The sequence below is a fragment of the Rhincodon typus genome, chromosome 7 (assembly GCF_021869965.1).
Source record: "Rhincodon typus isolate 14 chromosome 7, sRhiTyp1.1, whole genome shotgun sequence".
Lineage (NCBI taxonomy): Eukaryota > Metazoa > Chordata > Chondrichthyes > Orectolobiformes > Rhincodontidae > Rhincodon > Rhincodon typus.
Window position 1 is genome coordinate 58,943,382 of NC_063338.1, and position 13,466 is coordinate 58,956,847.

Sequence of the window (13,466 nt, forward strand, 5' to 3'; positions counted from 1 at the left end):
TGGGGGTTTTTTTACAGACCCCTTCATAGTTGCAGAGAAGTAGAGGAGCGGATTGGGAGGCAGATACTGGAAAGGTGCAGAAGTCACAGGGTTGTAGTCATGGGTGACTTCGACTTTCCAAATATTTATTGGAAACATTTCAGATGTAATAGTTTAGATGGAGCAGATTTTGTCCAGTGCGCTCAGGAAGGATTCCAGACACAGTATGTAGATAGACCAACACGAGGAGAGGCCACTTTGGATTTGGTGCTTGACAATGAACCGGGCCAAGTGTTAGACCTGTTGGTAGGAGAGCATTTTGGCAGTAGTGATCATAACTTTGTTACTTTTACAATAGTCATGGATAAGGATAGGTACGTACGGCAGGGTAAAGTTTATAACTGGGGGAAGGGTAATTACAATTCAGTTAGGCAAGAACTGGGTAACATAAATTGGGAACAGATGCTGTGAAGGAAGAGCACCACAGAAACGTGGAGATTGTTTAAGGAATGCATACTGCACGTGCTCAATATGTTTGTCCCTAGCAGGCAGGGAAGATGCAGTCGAGTGAGGGAGCCATGGTTCTCGAGAGAGGTCGAATGACTGGTTAAGAGGAAGAAGGAGGCTTGGGAAAAGAGGAACAGAAAAGGCTCTAGAGGGATACAAGTTAGCCAGGAAGGAGCTGAAGGGCTTAGGAGAGCTATAAGGGGGCATGAGAAAACCTTGGCAGATAGGATCAAGGAAAACGCCAAGGCTTTTTACACATATGTGCAGAACAAGAGAATGACAGAGATAGGGTAGGGCCGATCAAGGATTGTAAAGGGAATTTGTGCACAGAGCCTAAAGAGATAGGAGAGGTCCTTAATGAATACTTTTCTTCAGTATTCACAACCAAGAGGGACCTAGTTGTAGAGGAGGACAGTGTGAAACAGGCTGGTAGGCTAGAGGAGGTTGATGTTATTAAAGAAGATGCACTAGGAATTCTGAGGAAGTTGAAGATAGATAAGTCCCCTGGGCCTGATGGGATTTATCCAAGGATTCTATGGGAAGCGAGGGAAGAGATCGCAGGGCCTTTGGCAATGATCTTTTCGTCCTCACTGTCCGCGGGTATAGTGTCGGAAGATTGGAAAGAGGCAAATGTCATTCCCTTGTTCAAAAAAGGGAACAGGGATAACCCCGGAAATTACAGACCAGTTAGTCTTACGTCAATGGTGGGCAAATTATTGGAAAGGGCTCTGAGAGACAGGATTTATGATCACTTGGAAAGGCACAGTTTGATTCGTGATAGTCAGCATGGATTTGTGAGGGGTAGATCATGCCTCACAAACCTTACTGAATTCTTTGAAGAGGTGACCAAACACGTGGATGAAGGTGGAGCAGTGGATGCGGTATACATGGATTTAAAGTAAGGCATTTGATAAGGTTCCCCATGGTAGGCTCATGCAGAAGGTAAGGAGGCATGGGATAGGGGGAAATGTGACAGATTGTCTTCTAAATGTCAGCCAATTCTGAATCCAAAGGGTGGTAGTGGACGGAAAATATTCAACATGGTGCTCAGTTACGAGTGGTGTACCACAAGGATCTGTCCTGGGTCCTCTTCTATTGTGATTTTTGTAAATGATTTGGATGAAGGAGTGGAAGGGCGGATTAGTTAATTCGCGGATGATACGAAGGCGGGTCACGTTGTGGACAGTGCGGAGGGCTGTTCTAGGTTACAAAGGGACATTGATAGAATGCAGAGTTGGGCTGAGAAGTGGCAGATGGAGTTTAACCCTGAAAAGTGTGAGGTGATTCATTTTGGAAGGACAAACTTGAAAGCAGAATACCGGGTTAACAGAAAGATTCTTGGCAGTGTAGAGGAGCAGAGGGATCTTGGGGTTCTTGTTCACAGTTCCCTGAAAGCTGCCACCCAGGTGGATACAGTTGTTAAGGCGGCGTATGGTGTGTTAGTTTTCATTAATAGAGGGATTGAGTTCAAGAGCCATGAAGTTATGCTCCAGCTATACAAAAGCCTGGTTCGGCCACATCTGGAGTATTGTGTCCAGTTCTGGTCACCTCATTACAGGAAAAATGTGGAAGCATTGGAAAAAGATGCAGAGGAGATTTACCAGGCTGTTGTCTGGAATGGAGGGAAGGTCTTACGAGGAAAGGTTGAGAGCGCTAGGGCTTTTCTCTTTAGAATGACGAAGGATGAGAGGTGACTTGATAGAGGTGTACAAAATGATCAGAGGTATAGATAGAGTAGACAGCCAAAGACCTTTTTCCTAGGGTGGAGGTAGCTTTTACGAGGGGACATAGTTTTGAAGTGAAAGGAGATAGATATCGGGGAGACGTCAGAGGTAGATTCTTTACTCAGAGAGTGGCAGGGGCGTCGAATGCATTGCTGGAGAGGGTAATGGAGTCGGCCTCATTAGGGGCATTTAAGCGGCTATTAGATCGGCATATGGATGATAGTATAAAGGTAGCGGTGGAGTATAGATAGACCTTAGGTTTCGGGTAAAAGTTCGGCACAACATTGTGGGCCGAAGGGCCTGTACTGTGCTGTACTGAGGAGGACATGCAATCCAAATGGGCTCAAGAGCTCTGAAGATGATGTTAGGAAAGTCATTAGTGTTAAAGACCAATGATTTCTTGGGTTTTAACTTGAGATTTTCCCCTCCACACCAATTCACTGTCCCAAATAAAAGTGACCCACCTGTGAAATAGTTACAGTTCAAAGTAGGTATTTTAATTGACAGGTCTTAATATACACTCACCTTGAAGGTCTTTCAAACTTTCAGCTCATGGAGATTTACTGGCTAGGTCCTGACTTTCTTTGGCATGATTCTTCAGATCTTGGGTTCTGGCTCAGTTTACCTAAGAAAATAAAATTTTAAAATTAGCTAAAAATCTGGCACTTTGGATAAGCAGCAAACTAATTACATTTTAAATACTTCAAAGTAGATTGTCAGCACTATTCATCCACATCCAGTAGTTGTTGAATTTTTAATTGTTTCCTTACAAAACTCTTTACAATATGCGCAATTTCAAACTGGCATATTGCAGTTGTTCTACAGAAAAATACCTATAAATGCAAAGACAGAACTAATCAAGGCAGTTAATTAAGATTTCCAGAAGTGAGTCATTGCCCAAATACTCATGATGGAGGCTATCAACACGTAGCATTTACTTCCAACAGAACTTGCTGTTGCAGTATCCTCAGAGCCTGCAACAGCAATTTAAACTGGACACGATTTTGGTCATCAAACACTGAAACATTGTGATCTGCAAGAGGATATTTGGGTATAAGAGAGGAGTGTGTGCACAACCTTGAGGTTTCCAGACATAATCAGCGAAAAGATCTCAATAGGAAAGTGAACCTCTTCGATCAAGATCAACAACAGATGCAGAGAAATTGTGAATGAGCATGATGAGAAGCGACACTAGCTGAATAATAGCAGGAATAGCTCTGGGATCTTGCTGCAGTACAGAAATGGCAATACTCTTAAATCTCGCAAACTTTCTGCACTGTGCCAAAAGAACCTATCATTGCCTCAGTACTACCCACATTTTCTTTCACTGCTTCTTATTGTTGGCCACAGACCAGCAAGATAGATATTACGACACCTCGTTGTTTCCAAGCAACCAGCCTTCGCAGCAGTAATCAGCAGAGAGATACAGGACGGATGTAATATAAGACCATCATAGTAGCTGACTAACACTATGTGTTACCAGACATCACATGCTAGATTAAGATTAATAGTGTGGAAAATACTTGCAATCCATGAAGGTAATTGTGGAGTATACAGAAACCCACAGGGTAACCAGGGTGCAGCAAATTACACTTCAGGCTTGGAGCAATCCTGAAACCTGTATGAATTGCAGAACGTCATTCTGCTGTATCTGCAGGATAGTAACGAAACAGTTCATCATTGTAAATAAGTTGCCAATCATCTGCTTCATACAAATATAGACTGTGGACTGCTAGAATTGTACACAGTCAAACATCAGTTGAATATCCTGTGATGATTCCAAAATCTATTACAGAAAGAATACAGCAGATAAATGTAAATGAAATAGACTGTGTTAAAAAAGAAGTACAAGTGAAATCTATAAGTAATTAGCTGAAACTCTAAACATTCACGAAGTTAGAGATTGATGAAACTTACCTAGAACTGCTGTATACGGATACTATAAGATATAGGAGCAGAATTAGGCCATTCAGCCCATTGAGTCTGCTCCGCCATTGAATCATGGTTGATATGTTTCTCAACCCTATTCTCCCCGTAACCCTGAATCTCCTCACCAATCAAGAACCTTTCTTTCTCTGTCTTAAATATACAGAGTGCCTTGGCTCCACAGACTCACCACCGTCTGTATGGTGAAATTCTTCCTCCATTCAAAGGGTTATCCCTTCACTTTGAGGCTGTGTGATCGGCTCCTAGTCTCTGTTACTAGTGGAAACGTCTACTGCATGTCCAACCTATCAAAGCCTCTCAGTATTCTGTAAGTTTCAGTCACATCTCCCTTCATTCTTCTAAACTCCATCAAGTACAGACTCAAGAGTCCTCAACCGTTCCTCATACGACAAGCCCTCCATCTCTGGAATCATTGTTGTAGAGCTCCTGTGGACCCTCTCCAAAGCCACCACATCCATCCTCACACGTGATGCCCGAATCTGCTCACAATATTACAGATGCAGTCTGACCAGAGCCTTATACAGCCCCAGCAGTACATCCTTGTTCTTTTATTCTAGTCCTCTTGAAAATGAATTGCATTGGTCTTCCTAACTGCCAACGAACCTGCATGTTAACCTTAAGAGAATCCTGAACTAGGATTCCCAAGTCCCTTTGTGCCTCAGATTTATGAAGACTTTCCCTGTTTAGAAAATAGTCTACACTTCTATTCTTCCTACCAAAGTGCATATCCTCACTTTCTCACATGTATTTCACCTGCCACGTCTTCGCTCATCCTCTTAGCCAGTCCAAGTGCTTCCGCAGCATTCTAGCTTCCTCAACACTACTTATCTCTCAACCTTTGTGCCATCTGCAAACTTAGCAACAATGCCCATAGTTCCTTCGTTAATATAACATCCTGATCATGAATGTATAATGTGAATAGTTGTGGTCCCAATACGGACCCCTGCAGAGCTCCAATAGTCACTGGCTGCCATCCTGAAAAAGTTATCCCTACTCTGCTTTCTACCAGGCAGCCAGTGCTCCATCCATGACCTAACCTTGCCCCGAACACCATGGATTCTCATTTTGCTTAGCAGTCTCCTGTGCAGCACCTTGTCAAAGGCCTTTCAGAAATCTGAATAGATCATGTCCACTGGTTTTCCTTTGTCTAACTTGCTAATTACCTTCTCAAAAGAATTCTAACAGATTTGTCAGGTATTACTTCCACGTGACGAAGTTGTGCTGACTCTGCCCTTTTTTACCATGCACTTCCAAGTGCTCCATATTTTCATCCTCAATGTGAAGCACAGCATGGACTCCCTGGTCTAAAACTTTAAGACTGTAATGCTGAACTTTCACCTTTATTTTTCTAATTTATATCTAAGATTTTCTACCTAGCTATCTTTGTACCCAAGATAGCACTGGAAGTGGTGACTTTGTACACTTTTTGCCCACTGGATATAACAAACTGCTCTACCTTCAAACCCGAAGAGCAAGTATAAAAGCCAGCCTCAGGTATGCAGCAATAGTGGTAACATCAAGCAGGGCAAGCCATCAATCAAATTCCAACAAGCTGGAAATTGGACAGCGAAATGTGCAGAACTTTCACTATCAAATAAAATGAAGAAGTTTCATTTTCTAGAAGTAATGTTATTTTTCTGGGGCTTTGAGGCTTTTCGAAGTACATAAGGAGCTCATTCATCCATATATAACACATGTTGAGGGTTTTTACACCCAGACTAATAGCTCAACAGAAAGGTTTTTATCAAATTACTAACATGTAATTGATTGCAGTCTGGCTTCCTTCTCCTGGTGGCAAAAGTTGGGTCTGTCTGAAATGGGGTAGGACCTCTGCACCCAGATCATGCCTGCTCTTTTTTAAGCTCTCCAGACTGCCGCATTCTTGCGAATATCTAGCCAATAATTTCCAAATTGGAGAACTGGCCTTTAACTAATAAAAGCAGGTTTGCCCAATTTTCTCTGGTGTTTTAGAACGCACATGGCAGATGAGGAAATTGAGAAGCGTAGTGCCTTGCCTGTTGCAGGTGGCTGAGCAGCAGTGTGATACTCCTCATTTTCCCGTTCTCTTACTCCTAGAGAAATATGATATTGCACACTCACCCTGGAGATAGGGTAATGAGCAAGAGAACAAGACTTATTGCACAAAACATCCTCTCTGAAGCGATTGAACAGCATAGCTCAAAATGTACTTCTATCAAACTGTAAGCACAGGATGCACTGGGTGATGAAATTTAACTGATTTATGTCTCATGTTTATATCTCAATTATATTTCACAACTTGAATAAATTACTCTTTAGATTAAAGGACCATGGGTTGACATGAAACAGTAAATCTTTCTTACATGTATATAACAACAGGTCAGTTTATCATGGTCTTATTCATCATTTAATGCAATAGTAAAGTAGTTTCCATGGATGATTCAAATTAGTTTGGCTCATGGACTAGAATTAGTCAAATTGTATTTTTGAACACACAAGCTGGCAGTCCATGTGATAGTGCATCTGCAATCAAACCAGATGGTTGTGTGTTTGATCATTGAGGCTGCCTTTCACTTAGGTTTGCTGGCATCTGCTTGTGGGTTGGCATTGCAGACTATCATGGAGAGAGGGAATTGCTGCACTGTACCAGACTGCTCCCTCTGCTGTGAGGAGGAACTGTGGCCCTATGAGTTCCAAAAGCATCTACCACCGACAAACTGAAAAGGTTTCGGAGGTGGCCAACAGTCAGAGAAACAAAATTAGTTATGTATTTCCGAATCAACTTGTTTAGCGATGTATTACACACCTTTGGAGCACATGGAACTTCAACCCAAATTTCTTGGCTCAGAGATAGGAACACTATCACTGTATTACAAGAACCCTTCATAACATTAGATACAGAATTGACTTCTTTTCCAGACAGAAAACAGGAAACATAAATATCCAGTTAGAGACAAAAATAATTCTTCATAGGAGCTTGCCTACAGCAGCCAGTATCAGTTTCATATTCATCAGAAAATCAAACCAGAATTGGCTTGGATTGCATGCCGGAAAGTCATTTAGGTCAGCCCAGGTAAGGGCAGCAGTTTAGAACATAGATCACAGAATTGTACAGCACAGAAATGGGCCCTTCAGCCTACGATACTGTGCCGAGCATGACGCCGAATGAAAATAATCTCTTCTGCCTGCCATTGGTCCATATCCCTCCATTCCTTGCATATTCATGTGCTTATCTAACAGTATCCTAAATGCCCCTATCACATCTGCCTCCACCACTACCCCTGGCAGTGGTTATCACCCTAAAAGGCACTAGCCTCTCACGTTTCCTTTGATCTTTCCCCCCTCCAACCATTAATGCATGCCCCCGAGCATTAGACATTTCAGCCTCCACCGCACAATAGAAAACAACCTGAGTTTTTCTAGCCTCTCCTTATACCTTACACCCTCTAAATCCAGGCAGCGTCCTGGTAAACCTCTTCTGCACCCTCTCCAAAGCTTCCACATCCTTCCTGTAATGTGGCGACCAGAACCAAATGCAATATTCTAAATGCTGCCTAATCAAAAAGTCTTATAAAGTTGCAATACGACATCCTGACTCTTGCACTCAATTCCCCGACCAATAAAGGCAAGCATGCCACATGCCTTCATTACCACCCCATCTACTTGTGTGGCTACTTTCAAGGAGCTCTGGACTTGGACTCCAAGATCCTTCTGTACATCCATGCTGCTCAGAGTCCTGCCATTAACTGTATACTTTTCCTTAATATTTGATTTTCCAAAGTGCAGCACCTCACACTTGTCTGGATTAAACTCCTTCTGCCATTTTTCCGCCTATACCTGCAACTTATCTACATCCCACTGTATCCTTTGACAACCTTCTACAATATCCGCAAGTCCATTGTGTCGTCTGCAAACTTACTAACCCAATAATCCACATTTTCAAAGTCATTTATATGTATCACAAACAGCAGAGGTCCCAGTACGGATCCCTGCGGAACACCACTAGTCGTGGACCTCCAGCCTGATAAACACCCTTCCACCAATACCCTCTATCTTCTACGGGCAAGCCAATTCCGAATCCATGTGGGCAAGTCACCACGGATCCCACGCATCTTAATCTTCTCGTTGAGCCTACCACAAAGGGCCTTGTCGAACGCCTCACTAAAATCCATGTAAACAACATCCACTGCTCTACCCTCATATAAAAAAAATCAATCAAGACAAGACCTGCCTTGCACAAAGCCATGCTGACTGTCCCTAATTAGGCCATGCTTTTCCAAACGTGCGTAAATCTTATGCCTAACAATTCTCTCCTATAGCTTCCCAATCACTGATGTGAGACTCACCGGTCTGTAGTTTCCTGGATTATCCCCATTTCCCTTCTTGAATAGAGGAACAACATTAGCTACTTGCCAGTCCTCTGGGACCTCTCCAGTGTCTAGTGAGGATACAAAGATCTTGATTAAGGCCCCAGCAATCCCGTCTTGCCTCGCTCAACAATCTGAGGTAGATACCATCGGGCCCTGGGGACTTATCCATCTTAATGCTCTTCAAGAGATCCAACAGCACTTTTTCCTTGATCTCAAAACATTCCGTCATATTAGCATGCTCCACACAAATCTCACTATTCTCCATATTGTTTTCCTGGGTGAATACCACTGCAAAGTATTCATTTAGAATCTCACCCACATTCTCTGCCTCCAAGCACAATTTCCCTCCTTCATCTTTGAGCGGTCCTACCTTCTCCCTAGTTATCTTCTTGTTTTTAACATATCTATAGAATGCTTTAGGATTCTCTTTAATCCTACTTGCCAAGGTGATTTCACGGCCCCTTCTTGCTCTCTGTTCCCTGTTCGAGTACTTTCCTGCTTTTCTTATATTCCTCATGGGCCCTGTTGATTTTAGCTTCCTAAACCTTACATATGCTTATTTTTTCCACTTTTGACTAAATTCACAAACTGCCACATTATCCAAGGGTCCCTTACCTTGCCATCCTTATCTTTCCTCCTTACTGGGATATGCCAGTCCTGAATGCTCGCCAGCCGGTCTTTAAACAGTTTCCACGCGTCAAATGTGGACTTGCCTGATAACAGCTCCTCCCAATTAACGCTCCCTAGCTCCTGCCTAATACTGACATAATTTAGTCTCCTCCAATTTATTACCTTCCCACAAAGGTCCTGACATATCCTTTTTTGCAGCTATCTTAAAGTTTAAGGAGTTGTGATCACTGTTAACAAAATACTCTCTCACTGAAAAGTGAGTCACCTGACCAGGCTCATTAGCCACTATAAGATCCAGTATGGCCCCTCCTCTAGTTGGACTATCCACAAATTGTTTCAAGAAATGGTCTTGGATGTGCTTAACAAATTCTGCCCCATCTAGGCCTCTTGCTCTAAAGGAGTCCCAGTCAATACCAGAGAAGTTAAAGTCATCCACTATGACAACTGTTTTTATTGCACCTTTCCAATACCTATATAATTTGTTCCTCAATCTCTCGGTGGCTGTTGGGAGGCCTACAGTATAATCCAATCAAAGTGATTGTACCCATTCTATTTTTGAGCTCTACCCATTTTGCCTCAGTGGATGAGCCCTCCAGCATGTCCTCTCCGAGTGCAGATGTATTAGTAATGCAACTCCTCCACCTCTTTTACCTTCCTCTCTATCTCGTCTAAATAACAAAACCCTGGAATGTTGAGCAGCCAGTTTTGTCCCACTCTCAACCAAGTTTCTAATTTTTTTTTGCATTCATTCACAGGATGTGGGCATCGCTGGCTGGACCAGCATTTATTGCCCATCCCTAACTGCCCAGAGGGCAGTTAAGAGTCAACCACATTGATGTGGGTCTAGAGTCACATGTAGGCCCCACCAGGTAAGGATTGCAGATTTCCTTCCCAGAAAGGACATTAGTGAACCAGGTGGGTTTTTCCTGACAATTGGCAATGGTTTCATGGTCACCGTTAGACTCTTAATTCCAGATTATTATTGAATTATTATTATTGAATTCCAGTGATTTCTATTTTTGTTCCTGATTTACAGCATCCGCAGTTCTTTCGTTTCTTCCCCAGAACATTACCTGGGTTTCTGGATTAATAGTCCAGCAATAAAACCATTAGGCCATCGTCTACCCGATGGTCACAACATCACAGTGCCATTTATTGATCTGGGCTCTAAACTCATCTCCCTTACCTTTAATACTCTTTGCATTGAAGTAAACACACTTCAGCCCATCAGTGCCATCGTGTTCATTTACGTGTCTCTGCCTGAGCTTTCTTTTTGATTTACTGGTCCTAACATCTAACTTCCCCTCAATCCCTCCACGTGCTGACCTGCTGCTCTGGTTTCCAGCTCCCCACCACTCTAATTTAAATCCTCCCAAGTAGCACTAGCGAACCTCCCCGAGGGGATACTGGATCCCCTCCACCTTAGTTTCCCTCACTAGAAGGACATTCATGAACTGGACACTTTTTATATGACAATGAACAGTAGTTTCATGGTTATTAATAAAAAGAAAAATTCCAAGTTTTTTATTGATTTCAAATTCCACAATCTAGCATGCTGGGATTTGAACCCAGGTCCCCAGAATATTACCTGGGTCTCAGGATTATTAGATCGTCACTTCCCTCAGAACCTAGTAATAATAGTGCAATTGCACCTGCATTGCAGCAACTGTCAAGACCTTTGCCAAGTATTTAGGCTGCTGTATTGGTAAATTTTCAGCAACATTGCTCTAACAGAATTTATTGCGTCAAATTATTGTAATTGAAACGTTGCTGTCCCTGACATGCAGTCACGTGCTAATCTCTTGTGCCACTGTTAGAGAATCCACAGATGGGATGCTATCAAGTTGCTAGTACCATAAATCACTGCAGTACACAATCATGCCACAAATTTACTGACCCAACTGCAGAAAATCATCTGCCCATCAAATTTGGGTTCCTTTAATATAGCAAGTAGACTCCTCCATCTTCATTAACAGAAGAAGTGGACCTTCGAACTGCATGACTGTTTTCTGCAGTAATAAATGTGCATGCTAATTCCACTCTCATGAATGCAGTGTTCCTTAGATTGCATGATAGCCTCAAATTACTGGAGATGCATTACAACTGAAGAAAACTACGCCTCTTTTTCTTGGCTTCTCTGGATGGTGATGTTGGACAGAAGCACTGTACTCAATGTGCTGCCCCCTATCTTGGTTGAACTTGAACTGACTTTAGTGCCCTGTGTCTCTAACATGGAACCTGAAATCTGGACAGGCAAAAGTATACCTACTTCCCCCAGTGAAGGCTGCAACTGTGATCACGTCTGTCAGCTAACAGCCCTCATGATTGGCTGACAACAGCAGCCAAAAAAGGCTCAAAGATCCAAGAAGCTACTGAAAATACACTCAGAAGTAACCACACTCCCTCGCACAAATTATTTGCTCACTTCTTGGGGTGATCCTACATCTGTGCATCTCATGGTCACAGCTGCAGAGAAAAGCTCAGAACCCAACACCCTCACGTGTCAATGACTGGCCTGAATCTGTACCAAATGTAGGCCTAGGCTCAAACTTCTCTCCATTCTAGGAAGCTTGAGCATCGTCGGACAATGTGAAGAGTGCTTATATCCAGGATACCAAGTGTCTGTCATCTTTCCCATAAAATAATTCTTAAAAAGAGCTTGCTGATGGTAGCCAGTATCAGTTTTATATTAGTGAGAAAATTGAAAAGGAATTGGCCTGGATCATGGGAGCTGAAATCACATGCAAATCCGATGAGGTAAGGATGGCAGTTTCCCAGAGAATACCAAGTGTTTTCAGGGATCAATAACCAGGAGATTTGGATCCAATCTTTGAACAGGACCTCAAATTAAGGTGTAAGGGTGGAGGGGAAGTGGGGAGAAGAGAAACACAAAGTGTCTCATCGTAATGTTCATAACAACTGCTGAATTTAATTATGGAATTTAACCCCACAGTACTGCTATTTATAAAGCATAAATTTTTAGCCTACAATTATACTGGAAATATTAAATAAATATATCACTACTTCTTACATGGTACACTTTCTGTACAAACAAATCAATGAACAAAATTTCAAATGACCACTATTGCAATTTTGGGAAACTAAAAGTAAAACCAACAGATGAAAACAGTACAACAGCAGTATCACAGCCCTTCTGAGAATGTGGGCCAATGGGGCGGCACAGTGGCTCAGTGGCTAGCACTGCTGCCTCATATTAGCGGGTTTGATTCCAGCCTGGGACATCTGTCTGACTGTGTGTGGAGTTTGCACATTCTCTCATTGTTTGAGTGGGTTTCCTCTAGGTGCTCCAGTTTCCTCCCACAGTACAAAGATGCGTTGATTAGGTGGATTGGCCAAGCTAAAAATTGCCCATAGTATCCAGGGATGTGCAGATTTGGTGGATTAGCCATGGGAAATACACCCCATCAGCCTCTAGATTCAAAAAGGACCATCCTGTGTCATTTTTGTCATCTCCAGCATGATGCCATAACCAATCACACCTTCTGCGCTCTTTCCCTGTCAGCACTTTCAAAGGCACAATTCCTCTGTGACACCCTGGTCAGCATCTCTCATGCCAGTATCTCATCCTCCTCTGACAGCACCTTTACATTGTTGCAAAGTTGGTACAGTACTTGTGGATTTGAAGGCAGAATGTTAGAATTTTTTTGTAAAATGATGAGGGCGGGGGGTGCAAGGAAAGAGTGTGGTCTCTTCAAAATGGCGTGTTTCTTTAGGCTTGGATTAAAAAAAAAGTCTGCAGGCAGCAGCAGATGCCCAGAAAGTTCTTGAACTTGATCAAAAGACTATACTGTTAGCAAGCAAAGCACCATTTTTAACAAACCAACAGGTTTTTGAATTTAGCCAATTAATTTAAACCATGCCCTCGATATAAAAGCCCAATTAAATTTAAATCTGATGGTTTTCACAATCTCTGATTAATCCTACTATAAGAAATTAATCCTACTGTAAGAAATTAATAGGTCGTCAAAGGTATAAAAGAACAGTGCATTTGGATTTAAAAAAAAAAAAATCGGCATGAGAGCAAACTGCCATCTGTTAAAAGAACAGCTCTCTACAGCCGTCAGCTCTAAAGAAAGAGAAAAATCACTGGCTCTCATAGAAATCTCTTACATCTCAGAGTAAGCACCATCTACATAAAAAGGTACTACAGCACTCATAGCTAATATTCCTGACACAAGAATTCGACAGAGGAAGGCATTCCTGACTGGAGGATAGCAGAGCAGGCAAAAAAAAATGTTTGAGAAGACTTATCCTGGCTGTAATTTAAGCTTTAATGATTGTAAGAACTGCAGATGCTGGAGAATCTGAG

The 13,466-nt window shown here is 42.4% G+C and overlaps 1 protein-coding gene across 7 annotated transcripts in view; it reads right to left on the reverse strand.

Annotated features, from left to right (window-relative positions):
- csrnp3 (cysteine-serine-rich nuclear protein 3) overlaps positions 1-13,466 on the reverse strand; it is a 245,838-nt gene that overhangs the window by 81,480 nt on the left and 150,892 nt on the right. For all 7 annotated transcript variants that reach the window (XM_048599494.1, XM_048599491.1, XM_048599493.1 and 4 more), the window contains one exon: positions 2,736-2,835. The gene's annotated coding sequence lies outside the window, so the exon portion shown is untranslated. The remainder of the gene's footprint in view (positions 1-2,735; positions 2,836-13,466) is intronic.